Here is a 15,500-nt window from a genome sequence, read left to right as displayed (position 1 = left end):
AGAGAGAGAGAGAGAGAGAGTAATCTTCATGTATTGACCATGTTATTTTACAGGATTACATAAAAAAAAAAACACACAAAAAATATGATAACATATCTACTAAGCAAATATTTTATTAGGGTTTCTTGTTTCCACACAAGCCTAAAAACTGATAAGCCTTTTACCGTTAGTGACGAGATTCGAATGAGATAAAACATACGTATATGTATCTTTTTTATTATGTTTGATGGTACAACGCACAATCTAATTCTACTCTGACTCTAAAAATGTTCGACTGCTGAAAACATAAAGGTATAAAAAATCGTTTTTGACGTCTCGCGTCAAAAATAGTGATATACCTACGAAAACCGAGCTTCCGCTTATCTCAATTTAAGATTTAGAGCATTGAAGACATAGATGCTTACATTTAGACTTTAGTCTTAATTCATAGTAGTCTAGTCAATATTCTATGGATACTATTCACTCTGTTTCTAGGAGAAGATATCTTCGTTATAAACTTCCTATTGCTACTGCTATCGAATTTCTCCGAATGTGTTACCCTGACACTTAAGTTTCGCCAGTGCAAACAGCTTAGAACTAGGTGGAATGTCCCTTATGCCTAGAGGGTTATCATTGCGTTTCATATTTATATTCTTTTTATTGCGGCCTGGAACCTGATAAGGTGTTCGAAATCCATAGCGGCGGACAGATAGGGAGGGCATTGGTAAGTCAATAACGATAATTTCCTTCGCCTAATTTGGCGCAAAAAGAGTTTGTTCATCGTTAAGTTTTTTTCCGCTTTTCTGGTGCGGAACCTCATCGTTAAATTGGGCTTATCCATGGGTAAATTTGTTTACATATATACATCTCTAAGGACTCGAAAGACCTACGCAGAAGGACACACAGCGAACCCTAGCAAGTTTACAGAACCTGGAACTTTTTGGTCAAAGCTCGGATTTGGCTGAAGAAAAACTAGACACTTGAACGGAACCTGGCCAATAAAACCGCGACTTCATAGAACGTCACGCGGAGTCCAATCCAGAATCAAAAGTTGCGCGAATGCGTGGTATAGAGACGACTCAAGATTAGCAACTGGCCATGGTAAAAAATCTCAATCATTAAAAAAGAGAAGATATCCCTAAAATCAGATATTGTATATTCGCGTGTTGTATATCCGTCTCGACATAGGTGAACTTTTGGCATCCATTCAGTACTGTGCATTTGAGTGCCGATTGATGTGATTCTTCCGAATATCACTTCAGTCAGCAGCTCTATACCTTCACAAATAAGAAACAATTACCCATTTTTCAGCTAGTATTGTTGTTTTTTTTTTTTTCGCTATAGAATAAAACATTGAACTGGGTCTATGAGAATTACCAATATTGAAATCAACATCGACGCTGTGGGCTGTATGTGAGTTCATGGTTTTGACTCAAGTTGAAACGTGTTGCCTTCGCATCTGCTGCAAAAACTGCGTATACTCGTTACTAGCTAGCAATTGAAGTCGCCAAATACGGTCGATGTCATTCATTGGTTTCACAATCGAACCTTAACTAGCCCGGTGATAGCGGACCGTGAACGTATTGTCTCTCCTCTGGCTTAAGCCAGTTATGATTATACTCGGTATACGCGAATTCCGTCGTCTTGATCATGAAGACTACGAAGAAGGGACAATGACTAGCTTATTAACTATAAGAAACCACCGTTTTAGCCCGTTTTAACTATTTTCTACGAAGCGTTGTTGTGTACTCTTTATTTCAGCTGCACAAGCGAAAAATATGGCGTATTGGCCAATCAATTCAATGATCACGGTGGTCATGAAGACCCGATCTGAAGGGCTTTGATTGGTGTGCAATACGCACCTGATCAATCCGGTCCACGAAAGTAATTATTTTTCCGGTCATTGTTCTTTATATGGCACACTATTTTATTCGATGTTGAAGTTGAAGTAACTTCAGCTGTATGATATTCCCATGTCGAAGCAATTATGTCGCTGCCTGTCGAAGTTTCAAGCTTTTCTAATTCGAAACAGTCAAAATAGCGAGCTGGGTCAACGATCCTACCTGGAAAATTTCTTGGAAATTTAGAAGCGAACCTCTGGAATTATGCACAATCGCTATGATGCCTGGTGCACACTTCGTGTATTATTTACAAGTTTATTAGTTTAAAAAGAAGTTTCTGAAAGCATCTTTTGAAACAGAGCTCAATTATTTGTCTATTATCAGTATTTAATAGTGCACATTCACATGCCGAGGCGACCGCTTGGCAAACCAACGAACCTGTACATTTGCTAGAAGGGGGTCTTCTAGAAAGTAACGATGCCTCCACACGCTAATACGTAGTTCGTAAATTGTTTGAAACTTTAAAATTAAGTAATTGACCAGCTGGTTGAAAGTTATCCTCGAAACTTCTCATGATGGGAAACAGAGACGAGTTTCTAGGTGGGCTTCTATTATCGTGCTAGTGAAGCTAATTCAATCTGCAATGCCCGCCAAATATTGTCCCAGCGACCGATTGCATAATTGAATCCTTTTTTTCTCGTACTCTTTAAATATGGCTGTGCATATTTTAGCGTTAGGTCCAGCAATTACTCTACGAGTACGGTGTTCCGAGATATTCACGCAAGGCTCAAAGAGAAAATCGCAAATTTTGAATTGCATTACAAAAAAAAAGATTATTCCGAATGGTGCCGATTTAGGTATCGGATCCAGAAGTTGGAAACTAGGCTTGTTCCATAGAGCAGTGGGTACCCTACAGGTAATGGGCATAGCCCTTCCTATGTTCTAGACATATAGATGTATTTATTACACGAAAATGTAGCTTTTGTTGCTAAACAGTTGGATTGGGGTTAGGTTGAATTAGGGGTTTACTTAACTTTCCTAATTCGACATACTGCTAGACTTATCAAAGTAGACAGTCAGATTTATTCCTATTAAAATAACATCAACAACGAATGTGCGGTCTAGAATTTTATTAGGTTAGCGAGTCCACGAATGGGAAGAACTTATTCGTCCTGTCCTTAGTCATCCTAAGAATGCGCCTGCCTGCTTGCGCCTGCCTTATTAATAGTACAGTGGCCTATTATTAATCTGTTCTGTCTGGCGACGCACGCTTTCGTGCACCTGTTTCTATGACTGAAACGTAAAGTTTGATCGACTACAGATATCTTCTTAATGCGCTGTGTAAAACATCTGCATAATACTGAAACAGCAAAATGACAACATTGCTTTGGGTATTGGTTACCAGTCGATAGCACGCAGAATCTGTTGCCGGTACCGGAAAAAAATGGTTCTAGTTGTTATTGTGCCATCGTTAGCATCCTTAGCTCTGTATTATTGATGTCTGATAAACATATTCCTCTAGAATCGCCAGTTGTTACTTTGTTCCTACTACTAGGTTTATCTCTACTGCTTCTACTGTCCGGTTGCTTTTAACCATCCTTAACTTCACTTACCTCACGTGACCATCACGCGGCAATCTGTCGTCAGCATCTGCGTTCGTATGGACGAGCCATACAAACGTACTTCTGTGCGTGCAGCCGTCATGGTCGGTCTGTCTGTCATAGCAATCATCCAGTTCGACACTCCACGCCGTGTCTGTAGAGGAGTCTGCAGAGAGAAGGTAATGCTAATTCCTCCCTTCGTAAATATTCAAATGTCGCGCCACGCCCCTTCTCGTCCCTGTTATTTGATATCGACCTTTATTTTGCCACGCCACGCCACGCCACGCCACAGCGGATAAATAAACCTGTGGATTGAAAACAAGCAGCTGAAAGATAGCTTGTTGAGAGTTTCATTAGTACTTCGTCTATACGTATACAAAGTGTCAGCAAATGTTCACAACGAATACAAAGTATCACACATGCCGAACATATAAGTATTAGTTAGTATCAGGTAAGCACCAATGTCAGGCTAGCAATCTGAGAATGTTTTTTGTCACTCCTTATCCCTTATACAACTGTAATGCCTTGTTCAACTAGGCAAGCTTACGGGTAAAGACTCGAAATAAAAACACTAAGAGACCTCAGCCAATAATCGATTTTTAGTACAAATTTTTTTCATGTAATACTTACTGATCGTAAAAATACTTACAAAAGGCACCCTTTAAAATTTGATGGATCAAAGGTACCATAGATAACTGAACTATTATATCGCGTATTGTTGCTGTAATACAAAGCTCAAAATTAGACACTGTTAGATGCCAGCCGACAGAATCATAGGATAAAAAAACTTGCCATTCACACTTAGCCACATAGTATATAATGTGTTGTACTGAAACTAGATCGATGTGTGTGTTCGGATAGCAAAAACTGTTTTTCCTATCATTATCAGTTTCCCAAATATAATCTTCTTTAGCCTGGATAAATTATGTTATTTTTTTAGACACCAGTCTATTTGCAGGTACCGCCCAAACTAAAATAGCACGTTGAAGGCTCTCATATAGCAAGGTTTAAGCAATCCCCATACATTACGTATTCAAATTCAGACCGAGACTTGTAAAGTTTATGTGCCGCTTTAGAAAACAGATACGATGCCTGGCGCATAAGAATCCGAAGTAGGAGAAGCAACCAAACCCTCTACGTACGATCCCTGTTTATATCAAAGGAAAGGTACAGCTACAGTTATACCTCCTTGTCGAAAAAAAAGACAAGCGAAGTTGCATTGTCCTGATGGTGGTCCTAAATCTCTATCCCTTCGTGTTATTTATACTTTTGACTGCATGCTAGTTTTTCTAAGAGGTGACTTACAGAGAACAAATTTTATGAACATCGAAAAATTCACGTGCGAAGCTGTATACGACGAACATATCTCGTAACTCTGTTTGCGCGCTGAAATTAGCGGTATCAGGCAAAACCGTACCGTAATAACAAAAACACAGTCGATATCGGTCCGCGAGTAGGTAGAGCAAGCACTAAAGAGAAACTATAATGTTTGTTGGATGTTGCAGTTCGGATGTCGCCCTTGTTTGTCTGATACGATGTTACAGTTATTGAGCTACTGTGATAGTTGGCTGGAGGTGCAAGATCTTTTAGCAGAGAAAGGTAATGGGCTATCTGTCATTGAAATCGAGTGAAATATAGGTACGCGGACATATCGGAGAAGTTGAATTATACGACGTTTCAAGTGCCAGGACCTTTGGGTCTCGCCTAGTGTTCTCCTTTTATGGAGAGAAATGCACGACAGCCCTTCAGCTGCAACAAACCAAGTGTGAGCTTCCTTTGTATTAAGAATTACATCCTTACGTGCATTTATGAGTTATAATATTACAAGGCTTTCGACTCGCGGTTGATCCTCGGTATGTGTTCGTATAGATTAAATCACCATCTGAATCTGAATCGCGAGGTATTAGTACAGAGATTATCCAGGCGGAAGCCCAGTTAAATTCACCGCTGAAATCCGCCTAAAGCGGGCCTACATTGCGGAAGCTTAGCCCCCGGCGTGAGTATTATATGGAGCGTTTCTTTCAGTCAATTGTTGTCTGTTACATGAATGAGATATGGGCCTATGTTGTCGGTGCTCCTTATGGACAAGAACGTGTTTCTTGCAAAAATTAGCTGCTACCGGCGTCTTGTTATTACGACTGCGGCCGCCAATAAGACATTTTTTCATGTAAACCAAATAAAGGGAATTTATAGATTTTTTCCAGACGCCCCAGTATTTTCGCATGAATTTATGAATAAGACAATGATTCTTTATTACTCTTGTCAAATAGGCATTGATTCACGCAGAGGTTCGCCCTATCGTCAGAGCTTTACTCTAGATCTTTTCGTTAAACTGATTTAGACCAATAACTCGCAAATAAATAAACGTAGGCTACCTGATCTTAGGGTACTGGAATGATCACTTTGTCTACTCTGCGAAAAATCTGTGAGGCAATGTAGGCTACATTATTACAAAGGCAAGGTACTACATACGGTTTGGTGGTAAAGCTAAGTGGTACACTGACGTCTCCTTGCCATAAATTCTTAGTCGCTCCTTATGGAGCAGCCAAATACGGGTGAGCCTAACTTGAGCTGATTTTGATCCTACTTTCTTAATTAAAATAATTGATTATCTATCTAAGGAACTTGATTTACATGATAACTAAAATACGGTTGCACCTAACGACTGTTTATTACCAAAATGTAAAGTTGTCAAAGTCAAACTGAACGAACGCTTGCATAAGATGAGACTATTTACCTCCAGGAAATGTTCAATACGCCTATAACCGATTACGATCATCGTTCTAAATTTTGTCTGAAAAAGCTACATAAAAAATGGGTAAACTTGTAAGTATTTGTTACATTATTGAATTTAAAATGTGCTAACGCTCCGTATTGCTGGCCCGTATCGTCTACCCATAGACTTTACCTGACGGCTGGAGAGTTCTTCTAAATATTCGTAAACGGACCGTCCGTGACATGGCAATATTAATAATAATTTCACGTTACCTATAATCCGCTTCGGTGGAGTGCGAGAACTAGAATACACTGAATAAAAGCATCGTCTATTCCTACAAAAAAAAAAAAAGAACTCTTTCGACAATGTGTTAGTTCATATTATGGTTGGCTTAAATGTTCAGCTCACATATCGAGCTACATTACGTTGTTCTTTTGTAACAAACGGCTTCAATTACCATAGTCCTACTGAGATGCCTTTCACAAGCAGGACTTCCCCTGTGAGTGTTTCTCCGGGGAGGATGTTTAGTACTAGCCTGCAGGCCGATCAGTGTACCCGAAGGAAGCTGATGGCTCGAGTCAGCTCAGTAACCGGACGGTGTATAATGAGCTATAGATGACTTGAATATACCTATTGACGTTTTCAAGCCTGCGAATGAACACCAACACCCATTATATAACTCGCTCCCGCGAATTGTCAGTGCCGTTATGCGGCCAAACTGCGGCATTGTCAGCTTCAGAAACACGGCTCTAAATTTAACCGGAGAATGATACACGAATAACAAAATCGTTGACGTTGTATTTTGGGGCATAAGAACACTTTTACACGGTGAAATTGTTCAAGGTGGGCTTTGGTTAACACAAATGCTTTTCCTCTAAAGCCGTCACAACGATATCTTCTTTCGTCGTTGAGAACCTGGTATAGGTGATACGCTCGTTCAAGCCTCTGTTCAGGTTATTGTTCATTAGCGGTAGATTCGTGAGAAAAACTCCACCTTAAACGAAGGAAGGCTGTCGTAAAAGTGGGGAAACAGAGCTACTAAACATTGAGCAGATCATAACTTTAAAAGAAAAGAACGCGACAAGCACGGAGCTATATATAATGATCACTAGATCAATACAGGGGACTTTTGCAATGAATGTATCGCAATTGTAGTGTCTAAACGACCTAATCTAACGATAAACATCCCTAGAAAATGAAGCCGTTATTATGAAAGATTAAATTATACTGTCGGTATGTTTCAATGCATTTCTGCAACGGTCATTAGTACTTTCACGGTGTTTGAAACCAACCTATCTTAGAAACGGTCGCGGGAATATGCGTTAAATAAATATGAAATGATATTATATAATACTAGTGAACTATCACTAGTCTGGCAGAGGAAGCGACTCTAACAATAAGCTATTTAATGACATTTTTTAAAAAGCCGGCTGGAAAGATCGAAATAATAACTACGATACTCATCATCGTATCAATAGATAAACTGAACGCACAAATACTAACGCTGTTATCTCCGTTCACTTACGTTCGTCGTATTTTTTTGGGGGTGATGATCAAGTGATGGGGCATCTAAATCTGGACCTTTTACTTTAGCTTGTTTCCTTTAGGCAGAGACGGTATTTTTCGCTCAAGCTGCATTCGTGGCTTAACGTAATTACGGCTTCGGGTCGGGACTAACTAGTAATTTTCGGAGTGTTCGCACATAATTGTTTAATATATGTATCGTAGTACGTATAGTACAATACGTTATACATGGTTTAGTAGTATTGTCTACCGTGCTATTGCTAGGTATGGACTTGTTCAATTAATCTACATGTAAAACATTTGTACCTTTACTGCTAGAAGGTCAAAAGTCCGAAAAATGCACACAAACACACACACACACACACACAAAACGGCCAAAGAGCAATAAATAAAAAAAAAAAAACAAAAACACTAACTGTTGTAATTTATCTGGCTGGACCAAGCGTCAGTTGTTCTTCGACTGTCTAAAAACGGCCGTTTATTCATGTATCAAAAATCTGGAGATGTCAAAATTTTCTTCTTAAGTGCTTCCGATGAACCGTCAAGCTTTTCAAATTCAAATTCAATTGAAGATTTTCCAGCCTGCCTCACCAAATCATTCTCGAATATTTCAGAAGCCACATTCAAGTCAACATCGTCGATTTGGGGCGAAAAGGGAAATGTTTAGTATGGGTAGGGCTAGTCCACAGCGGAAAGATTGGATAATAGCTTATTATCTCAACTTCCGGAAATGGCACTTTGTCTTTCGCTACGATGTGTTATTGTTTTGTTTTGGTACGAACTGCCTTCGTTCTGATAAAAAAAATAGCGAATGCACACGTGTTACGCAGAACGACGAACGACTTTGAATGCTCCACCCTGGATCCTTGGATGTTGTATTGTTAATGCTATTGGATGGCTTCATGCGAATTACCGTAGAACCATGTTGAAACACAAGATTTGGCCCCTTCTTGAACAAGCTTAAGGGCTTCCATTAAATGAGCGGTGCTTTGTAAATTTCAACAGCACGGATTTATGGTGACCAAACGAAATCCGGCCCTCAAAACTCATTTCTTCATTAACCACGTCGTTGCATGTAGGCTGAATACCTCCTGCTATTTAGAAGTACGCAGCTGTCCCTATCACTATAACACGAGTATAAATTACGTTCATAATAGCGGTCTGTGCATCCAGGTTCTCGTCTATTTTTTGACCGTAGACACTGATGCATGTCCAAATGCAAGATCAGCTCAAAGAAAGCACTATTTCCAGACATGATACCACGACATTTTGCGGCTATTAGCTACCTTTCCTCGCGACGGACGCAACCCATCTAATTGGTCACCGAATAATCTCAATTCACGCCCAGAAGAGACGAAAAGCTCTCGTTAACAATTTGAATAAAACCTTGGCCGTTTCCAATCACGACGGCGATGATGACAATTGAAATCTTTCCGTCGAAAATTTCGTCAAAGGCACACGCGTCATCAAAATCTGGTCAGTACGGCAGCACGGTTTGCGGAGCACCTCAAAATATATATATAATGGAACACTTGCTTCCATTGTCGTACAGTAGAGGCCTTAGTAGTAGTGCATCCTAAAGGGAGACTCATTTGTCATGCCTTCGTCAGTCTAGAAGGTCGATTTCTTAATGAAGCGTTATACAGCAGATCTAATGCTACCACGTATTTTTACGTGGTAGCATTGGACCGTACGCAAAAAACTGTGTGATAGCTGACGTCAGCATGATCATCATCACCTGATATCAATCATCTATGTTATTTTGTACATGATGACGCAATTTCAAAAAAGCCTAATCGTCCCAGGCAAGCTGATTCTGAAATAAGCTTGCCATCTGGCGCTACTGCTGAACACTCGAGCCTCTCTAGCCAGGAGATGGTGGCTTGTACAGAATATCCTGGCTGTTTTTGCTTTCTTAAGTGGCACCGCCACCGGTCCCGGCGTCAATAATGAAGTAACCAACTTAAAATAACTATCAGCAGCATCTCATACCGGCGTCGAGGTGCGCAGAAAGGCTTTGCTCTAGCGAATTTTAAAACTGCCACATTTTTCATTTTCAAAGCCCGAACGCTGTTGCCATACCGACCCCCCAAATGTGTAAGTGAATCTTCACCACGCCTTCTGTTTACTAACGACTGAATCAGAGGATACCACCGTAGAAAGATTCATCCATCCATCTCGTCTCAATAGTGATGTACTACCATTGAGGAAGTAGGTAGATCATCTTAAAGCAAGCTAGATAGTAGCGTTTATTTGTTTCTAGACCCAATTTCAGAGTACAGTGTACTTCTAGCAATTAGCTGCCGCTATTGTTGCTGGACCACTTCAAATTGGAGGCAGATTGTACAATGCAACTACAGCAGCAGCCGAGACAAAAACAAGGACGAGGACGATAAACGTGGACTGTGATATGCATGGGATAACCATGGGCGACATTGATCGAGAAGAGAAACATCCAAGAAGAAATACTGCTACAATGATCGGGTCGCGGTGTGCAGCCCCGACGTCAATTTACCTACTTATTTTTTTTTATAAAATACCTTATGTGCTCTTATAATGCTGAATTATTCGTACGCGACTTACACAGTAAAGTGTTTCTAGTTCAGAGTACACGTGTACTTAACGAAACTCGAGGGGCATTTAGCCGAACTAGAAGGACCTTTTTACGAAACCGAAATAAAACCAAGACTAAATCTGTTCGGCCTTGTTAAAATGAGTCCGCGTAATACATCAAAATTCCCTGTATCATTAGCGACGTATATCGCTGTACGTTAAAGCACTCAGTATCCGTCCAAATGATGGTTTGGCATTACGGCGTTGTTACATTTATCTTAGACATAATGCAATTCGTGCTTAGGGGAGCCTGACTCAAACGGATTTTGAAACCAACCATATTGTCCCAACAAAACGTTTCTTTCGAAGAATAAATCATGTGATTGCATGGGTTTAGATAACTTCTTTTTTTTTTTGTTTAAGTTAAAACGCATGTACAACATGGCTTTGTTTACGTGCGTATTGTATTGCGTTATTTCATCTATGGCCCGTTATTATGATTGATAAGCTCACCCGAATTACTGAAACAGCTGGGTTTGCGACTGAACAGAAATCTAGACCTAGTTTTTGCCTCTTCACATATAACTCCTCTCTTTTAGACGAAGTAAATGGTGGACAGGATTTTCTAATTTTAGGTATTCATAGGCCGTTTCTTGTAAAGTTGGAATCATTTTCAGAGGGAATACTGCAACGAAAGTCGGACCGAGTTTAGTATTATTTCGCTTCAACATGGGAACATACAAGTCGCGATTGGGATTGTTATATATTATCATATGAATATACCTTCAAATTATGACGTGTTGAAATTATAGTTAAACGTTTGCATTCGCTAATCAGCAAAAAAACAACAATATATTTACAATTAATTCACACCAAAGGCAAACCTCTTATATTCGCATTAAACAATCTGTAGTGCCCAAAACGAAAAATGGTCGTTCTAAAAAAAAAAAAAAAAAACATTATATCTTCAAACCACGATCCGTGGTGTGATGATAGTGACGTACAGTCGAAGATGAACGTTTTTAGTGCTAGCACTGCCTGGCTAACCACGCATCTTTCACATAATTCTGGTCTATTTCATTTCGGGCAATATTTGTGTTTCTCTGTGCTGTCTAAATTCTAAGTTAACCCTGTGAGCCTCCTATCCCTGCTAAGAGCATCTCGGAGCAACAACTTTGTAACGAAAGGAAAGAAGACTATGATGTCCTATTGCTCAGAGGCAATTTAGCTCCTTCCTCTTTCCTATGTCCGTGACAAAAGTTATATCTAAAATTATTATACAAGTGAGTCCCGCACGACTCCTGGCCGCTGTCTCATAAACCAGACCATACTTAGATGTAGCGAACTAAACTCAGCACCACTAGCGTCACATGGGGTTTTGACCAAATCGTTAAGTCTCATTTCGTTAGTTTAATCAATCAGGAGAAAAATTCTAGATTCTACTTAACCTAGAACTTCTGTATTAAAACGTGCTCAGCAGATTACGGTATCTTACTAAATAGTTACGCTCAAGATTCAATGTTTCTCACTACATGGCGGAAGCTAGCCTGCACAACTTTAACATACTTGGAAAAATTATCTTACTACGGTTGTGCTACAGGAGAACGTACTGATTTATGCTGGACATAATCGTCCTCCTTGCGTTGTGCGGAATTCAGTTCTACACGGTACGCTAGTGTCCCAATATTTCGAAATAATCGGTACTGATTTAACTTCAGTCCGATTCAACTTGTTGGATCGAAATTGGTGATTTACGTTTAGGCTCCGAAGTCGGAGCACAGATGCAATCTAATCTTCTGTTTGTAAAAGTCGCTCTCTGTAAATTATGCCGTTAGCTAAGCTATACATACCCGTGTCTGTGCACGCCTGTAGCTATTTGTATTGCCTGGATTGTATTGTCTGACCATCTCTGATACGATCATGTCATAGATATAGAAGTCAGTATAACGTTTGAACTGACTCCGATTCGTAAAGCTGTTCCAAGAGTAGACAAAAAAGGAGATTTTTTAGTGCATGGAAATTCGAACACATAAATCAATAGAACGTCTGTATAGAAGATGAATAAAAGAGATTATGCGAGGATATACATTTTAGATTGTCCGTCCATTTTCTAGAGAACTGTTCACTGCAAATAAGCTTGCAAGTTAGTTGAAAATGCCGCCGTATTGTATCCTTTATACTATTGGATTTGTGAGGAAGAGTGCTCCTTGTAGGATGGCCTGTCGTAGGCCAAGTACCATGTAAACCAGCCACAGATGGTTAGTACGGCTCCTTTTAAGCGCATCCACATGAACTGAGATTTGCTGATTGCTAGAATTTAGGACACAAACAAGTGGAGTTTATGTGTGGTCATGTTGTTATCGATATCAGCGGCCAGGAAATGCTACAGTTCCCGTAGGGTGAGAGCGCGAACGTCAGCGGAGTCAAGATGAAAGAATTGGAACCTTTTGTATATATATATATATATATATATATATACGTATATATATATATACTACATATTATAGCGTGTGTGATCTATCTAATGATAATCTGATAACTTGGCGCAATGCTAAATTCTTTATAACAATATTTTTTATGTAGTGTTTTCCAAGCTTTTGAATTTTTACATATTACAAAAAAAAAATGCGTACTCAGTCATATAAAAAAAACACATTTGTATCTTCAAACGAAGGAAACATTAATGAAAATAAATTTAACTTGACTCAGTACAATGTACAAACTGAGAAAAATACTGCTATACTTTTGTACTAAGCTTACCTCCGTTATTTGCAATGGCACGGATTGCCGTAGGAAATCATCTGACATGTAGTGCAATTGTGCTGTTCTGGTTGATTGAGTCACAGTATCCACGCACCATTTTTAGATCGAACATCAAATGCTGAATGGAGAAATCGGTCGGCGATGGCCCCGTTCTCGTGGGACTGTTTTCGGCCAGTGGATCGGCTGTTTGCAGATAATGTTCAAGCAGAGGACACAATGGCTATCACCGGCCGAGTTTGGCTTATGGGAAGTTCGCGATGAGAATCGACGGAGGCGATAGATGCCTGCTCGCTACCAGTTATGTGCTATTACCCGTTGCAGGCTGAAAGGTGCTTACGTTGAGACGGTTATGGCCGACTAGCGTTCTGGACCAGGGATCATTTGATAGGAGAGTCCTGTGTTAAACAGAATCTGTAGCGTAGTTGGAAGAGTAATCCCGCCCGGATTGTAGACAACGGATCTATCTACTGTTAGTATTGGTCACCGGTAAAAGCAGCGGCAACAATCTATGATAATGGTTACGACTTTGCCATACCGATGTGCACACTTGCTACTGTCCTACCAACCCGAGGGATGCCTTAGACAAATAGGACGGGGCTAATAAGAGAAAAAAAAAGCAAACAGGTATAAAGAAAACGAAGAAAACTGAAGAAGCGTAAATAGAGCTGCTTGTTAATGAAGATGAACCAACAGTGCCAGACAATCCACTCATATACTGTTTTAAACCACGGCTTAATTCCATATATGTCAATTGTCATAAATTTTTTACTGCATCCGCATCACTTAGCTTTGAGGTAAACACAATATTTTTTTAATAATAGCTACTATGTGACTAGCAGTCAGCTGAGCTCCTTATTTGTCTATGTGTTAGTGAGATCATCAGCAATAGCGGCACTTTCATTACATTTTTCGATAGGGGTCCCCTATCCCTAACCTAGATATATTTTCATTCGTATTGCATAGGTTATTGGGCAAATTTTTCGGTCAACTAATGACACCTTGTGAACAGCGTTATCCGGATCGATTCCGGTTGTACATATCTATGGTATAGGAAATTTCTTTGCTAATCATTTTTCAGTCTAATGAGCTATTAGTCATGGTTTCATGATGAGTTCATGACTTGCTTCTGTAAATTGTAACAAAAAAACGTAGGTAGACGAGATACTATGGGAGCATATACAGTAGCATATCTCCTACTTCGTGAATACTTTCCAGCCTCAGCATATAGAACAGGAATCTGCCCTGGCCGTATGTCGGAAGTCCACCTCTGCATGGGCTATATGGTTTACGCGCAGCTACAAGCAGGTTCAGATTCACCGCCCGCTATCCCGGATCGAGCTTCCGATATTACTCTTGACGTTTTATTATCACTATATATATATATCGTATTCATTCAGCCTGATGTTTAACGTTGACTAGCAGCAGTTCAGGACAGACTATTAATTTTGCAGTAAGACTTAGGTTTTATCCTATTCGATGTATGGTATAGACTTAATTCCATAATACACTTTGAGCTATTTAAGCACGTCCTCCTCCGTTTCGATAACCTTTTTTTGTGTCCGCAAAAAACGATCGACCTTTTCGGGGGCATTCTTCTTCATAGCGTTTTTGTTGTTGAGAATGGTATTGACCTTCTTGGAATAATTCGTGGAAGTGTAGTTTGTTCTATAGTATGCAGCTGGTTCCTTTCCAAGCCTAGCATTTAAGAAAGGTTTCAATAAATTCTGATTTATTCGTTTACTTTTACGAATAACTTTTTTAAGTTGTCCTTCAATTGCACTTCGTGTTCAGTTAGGATGTTGTCGGTCTCTGAAATCTTTCGCCCATATAATATCTTTTCTTTAGTTTCTAGCTCTTTCCGATGATCATCCCCACTATCAGGGCCAATAAATTCCGATGGTGAGACTGCTGTTTCTACCGTCTTTTTACCTCGTTGAACAAGGTCGTCGTTATTTGTCGTACGAGGAGTAGCTCAGGTGAACTCTTGCTCGTCGAGTTTAAGGTGTTTACGTACGTCATTAAAAAGCGATCGCAGGCCGCCTTTGATTTTTCGTTTGTCGCAGCTTTTTACAGCTTCTTTTGAAGGTATCTCGACAAATCTTTCGGCTAATCTTTTCAATTGGGAGCGGTACTGTTTGGCATCACCGTAACGTGAGAACGTTTTCCGCGACGATTGTTGTAAGTGTCGTGGTCTTTCATAATACACATCGAGCAACTCAAAAATATTTACCCATCTATTGAACCAGGACAATCAATACGTACTCGGCCAAATGGTCGGATGAATATGGGTCATATTCGACTGGAACTTTGACCGTTCTTCTAGCTTAGCCCGCTCGAACGGTCGAGACGCTGTAAAATCATATTTCAATATCTGACCCTATTGATAATACATCAATGGCCTCACTATTGTTTGAACCTTGTATTACCTATGTATGAAGCAACAGTTTTGATTGTAAGAACTTTGCTATTATAATACAGTTCTTTAATCGCACATCCCTTTGAAGCCAATAACGAGTCATGTTG

The 15,500-nt window shown here is 39.8% G+C and overlaps 1 long non-coding RNA gene across 2 annotated transcripts in view; it reads right to left on the bottom strand.

Moving 5' to 3' along the window:
- The window catches only part of LOC147757669 (uncharacterized), an 81,529-nt gene that overhangs the window by 12,068 nt on the left and 53,961 nt on the right, over window positions 1-15,500 (bottom strand). For both annotated transcript variants that reach the window (XR_015321001.1, XR_015321000.1), the window contains one exon: window positions 3,434-3,726. This is a non-coding gene — a long non-coding RNA (uncharacterized LOC147757669). The remainder of the gene's footprint in view (window positions 1-3,433; window positions 3,727-15,500) is intronic.

The sequence above is a fragment of the Varroa destructor genome, unplaced genomic scaffold (genome assembly GCF_002443255.2).
Source record: "Varroa destructor unplaced genomic scaffold, Vdes_3.0 BEIS01000002.1, whole genome shotgun sequence".
Taxonomy (NCBI): domain Eukaryota; kingdom Metazoa; phylum Arthropoda; class Arachnida; order Mesostigmata; family Varroidae; genus Varroa; species Varroa destructor.
Note: the sequence above shows the minus strand (reverse complement) of the source record. Positions and strands in the feature narration are given on the sequence as shown.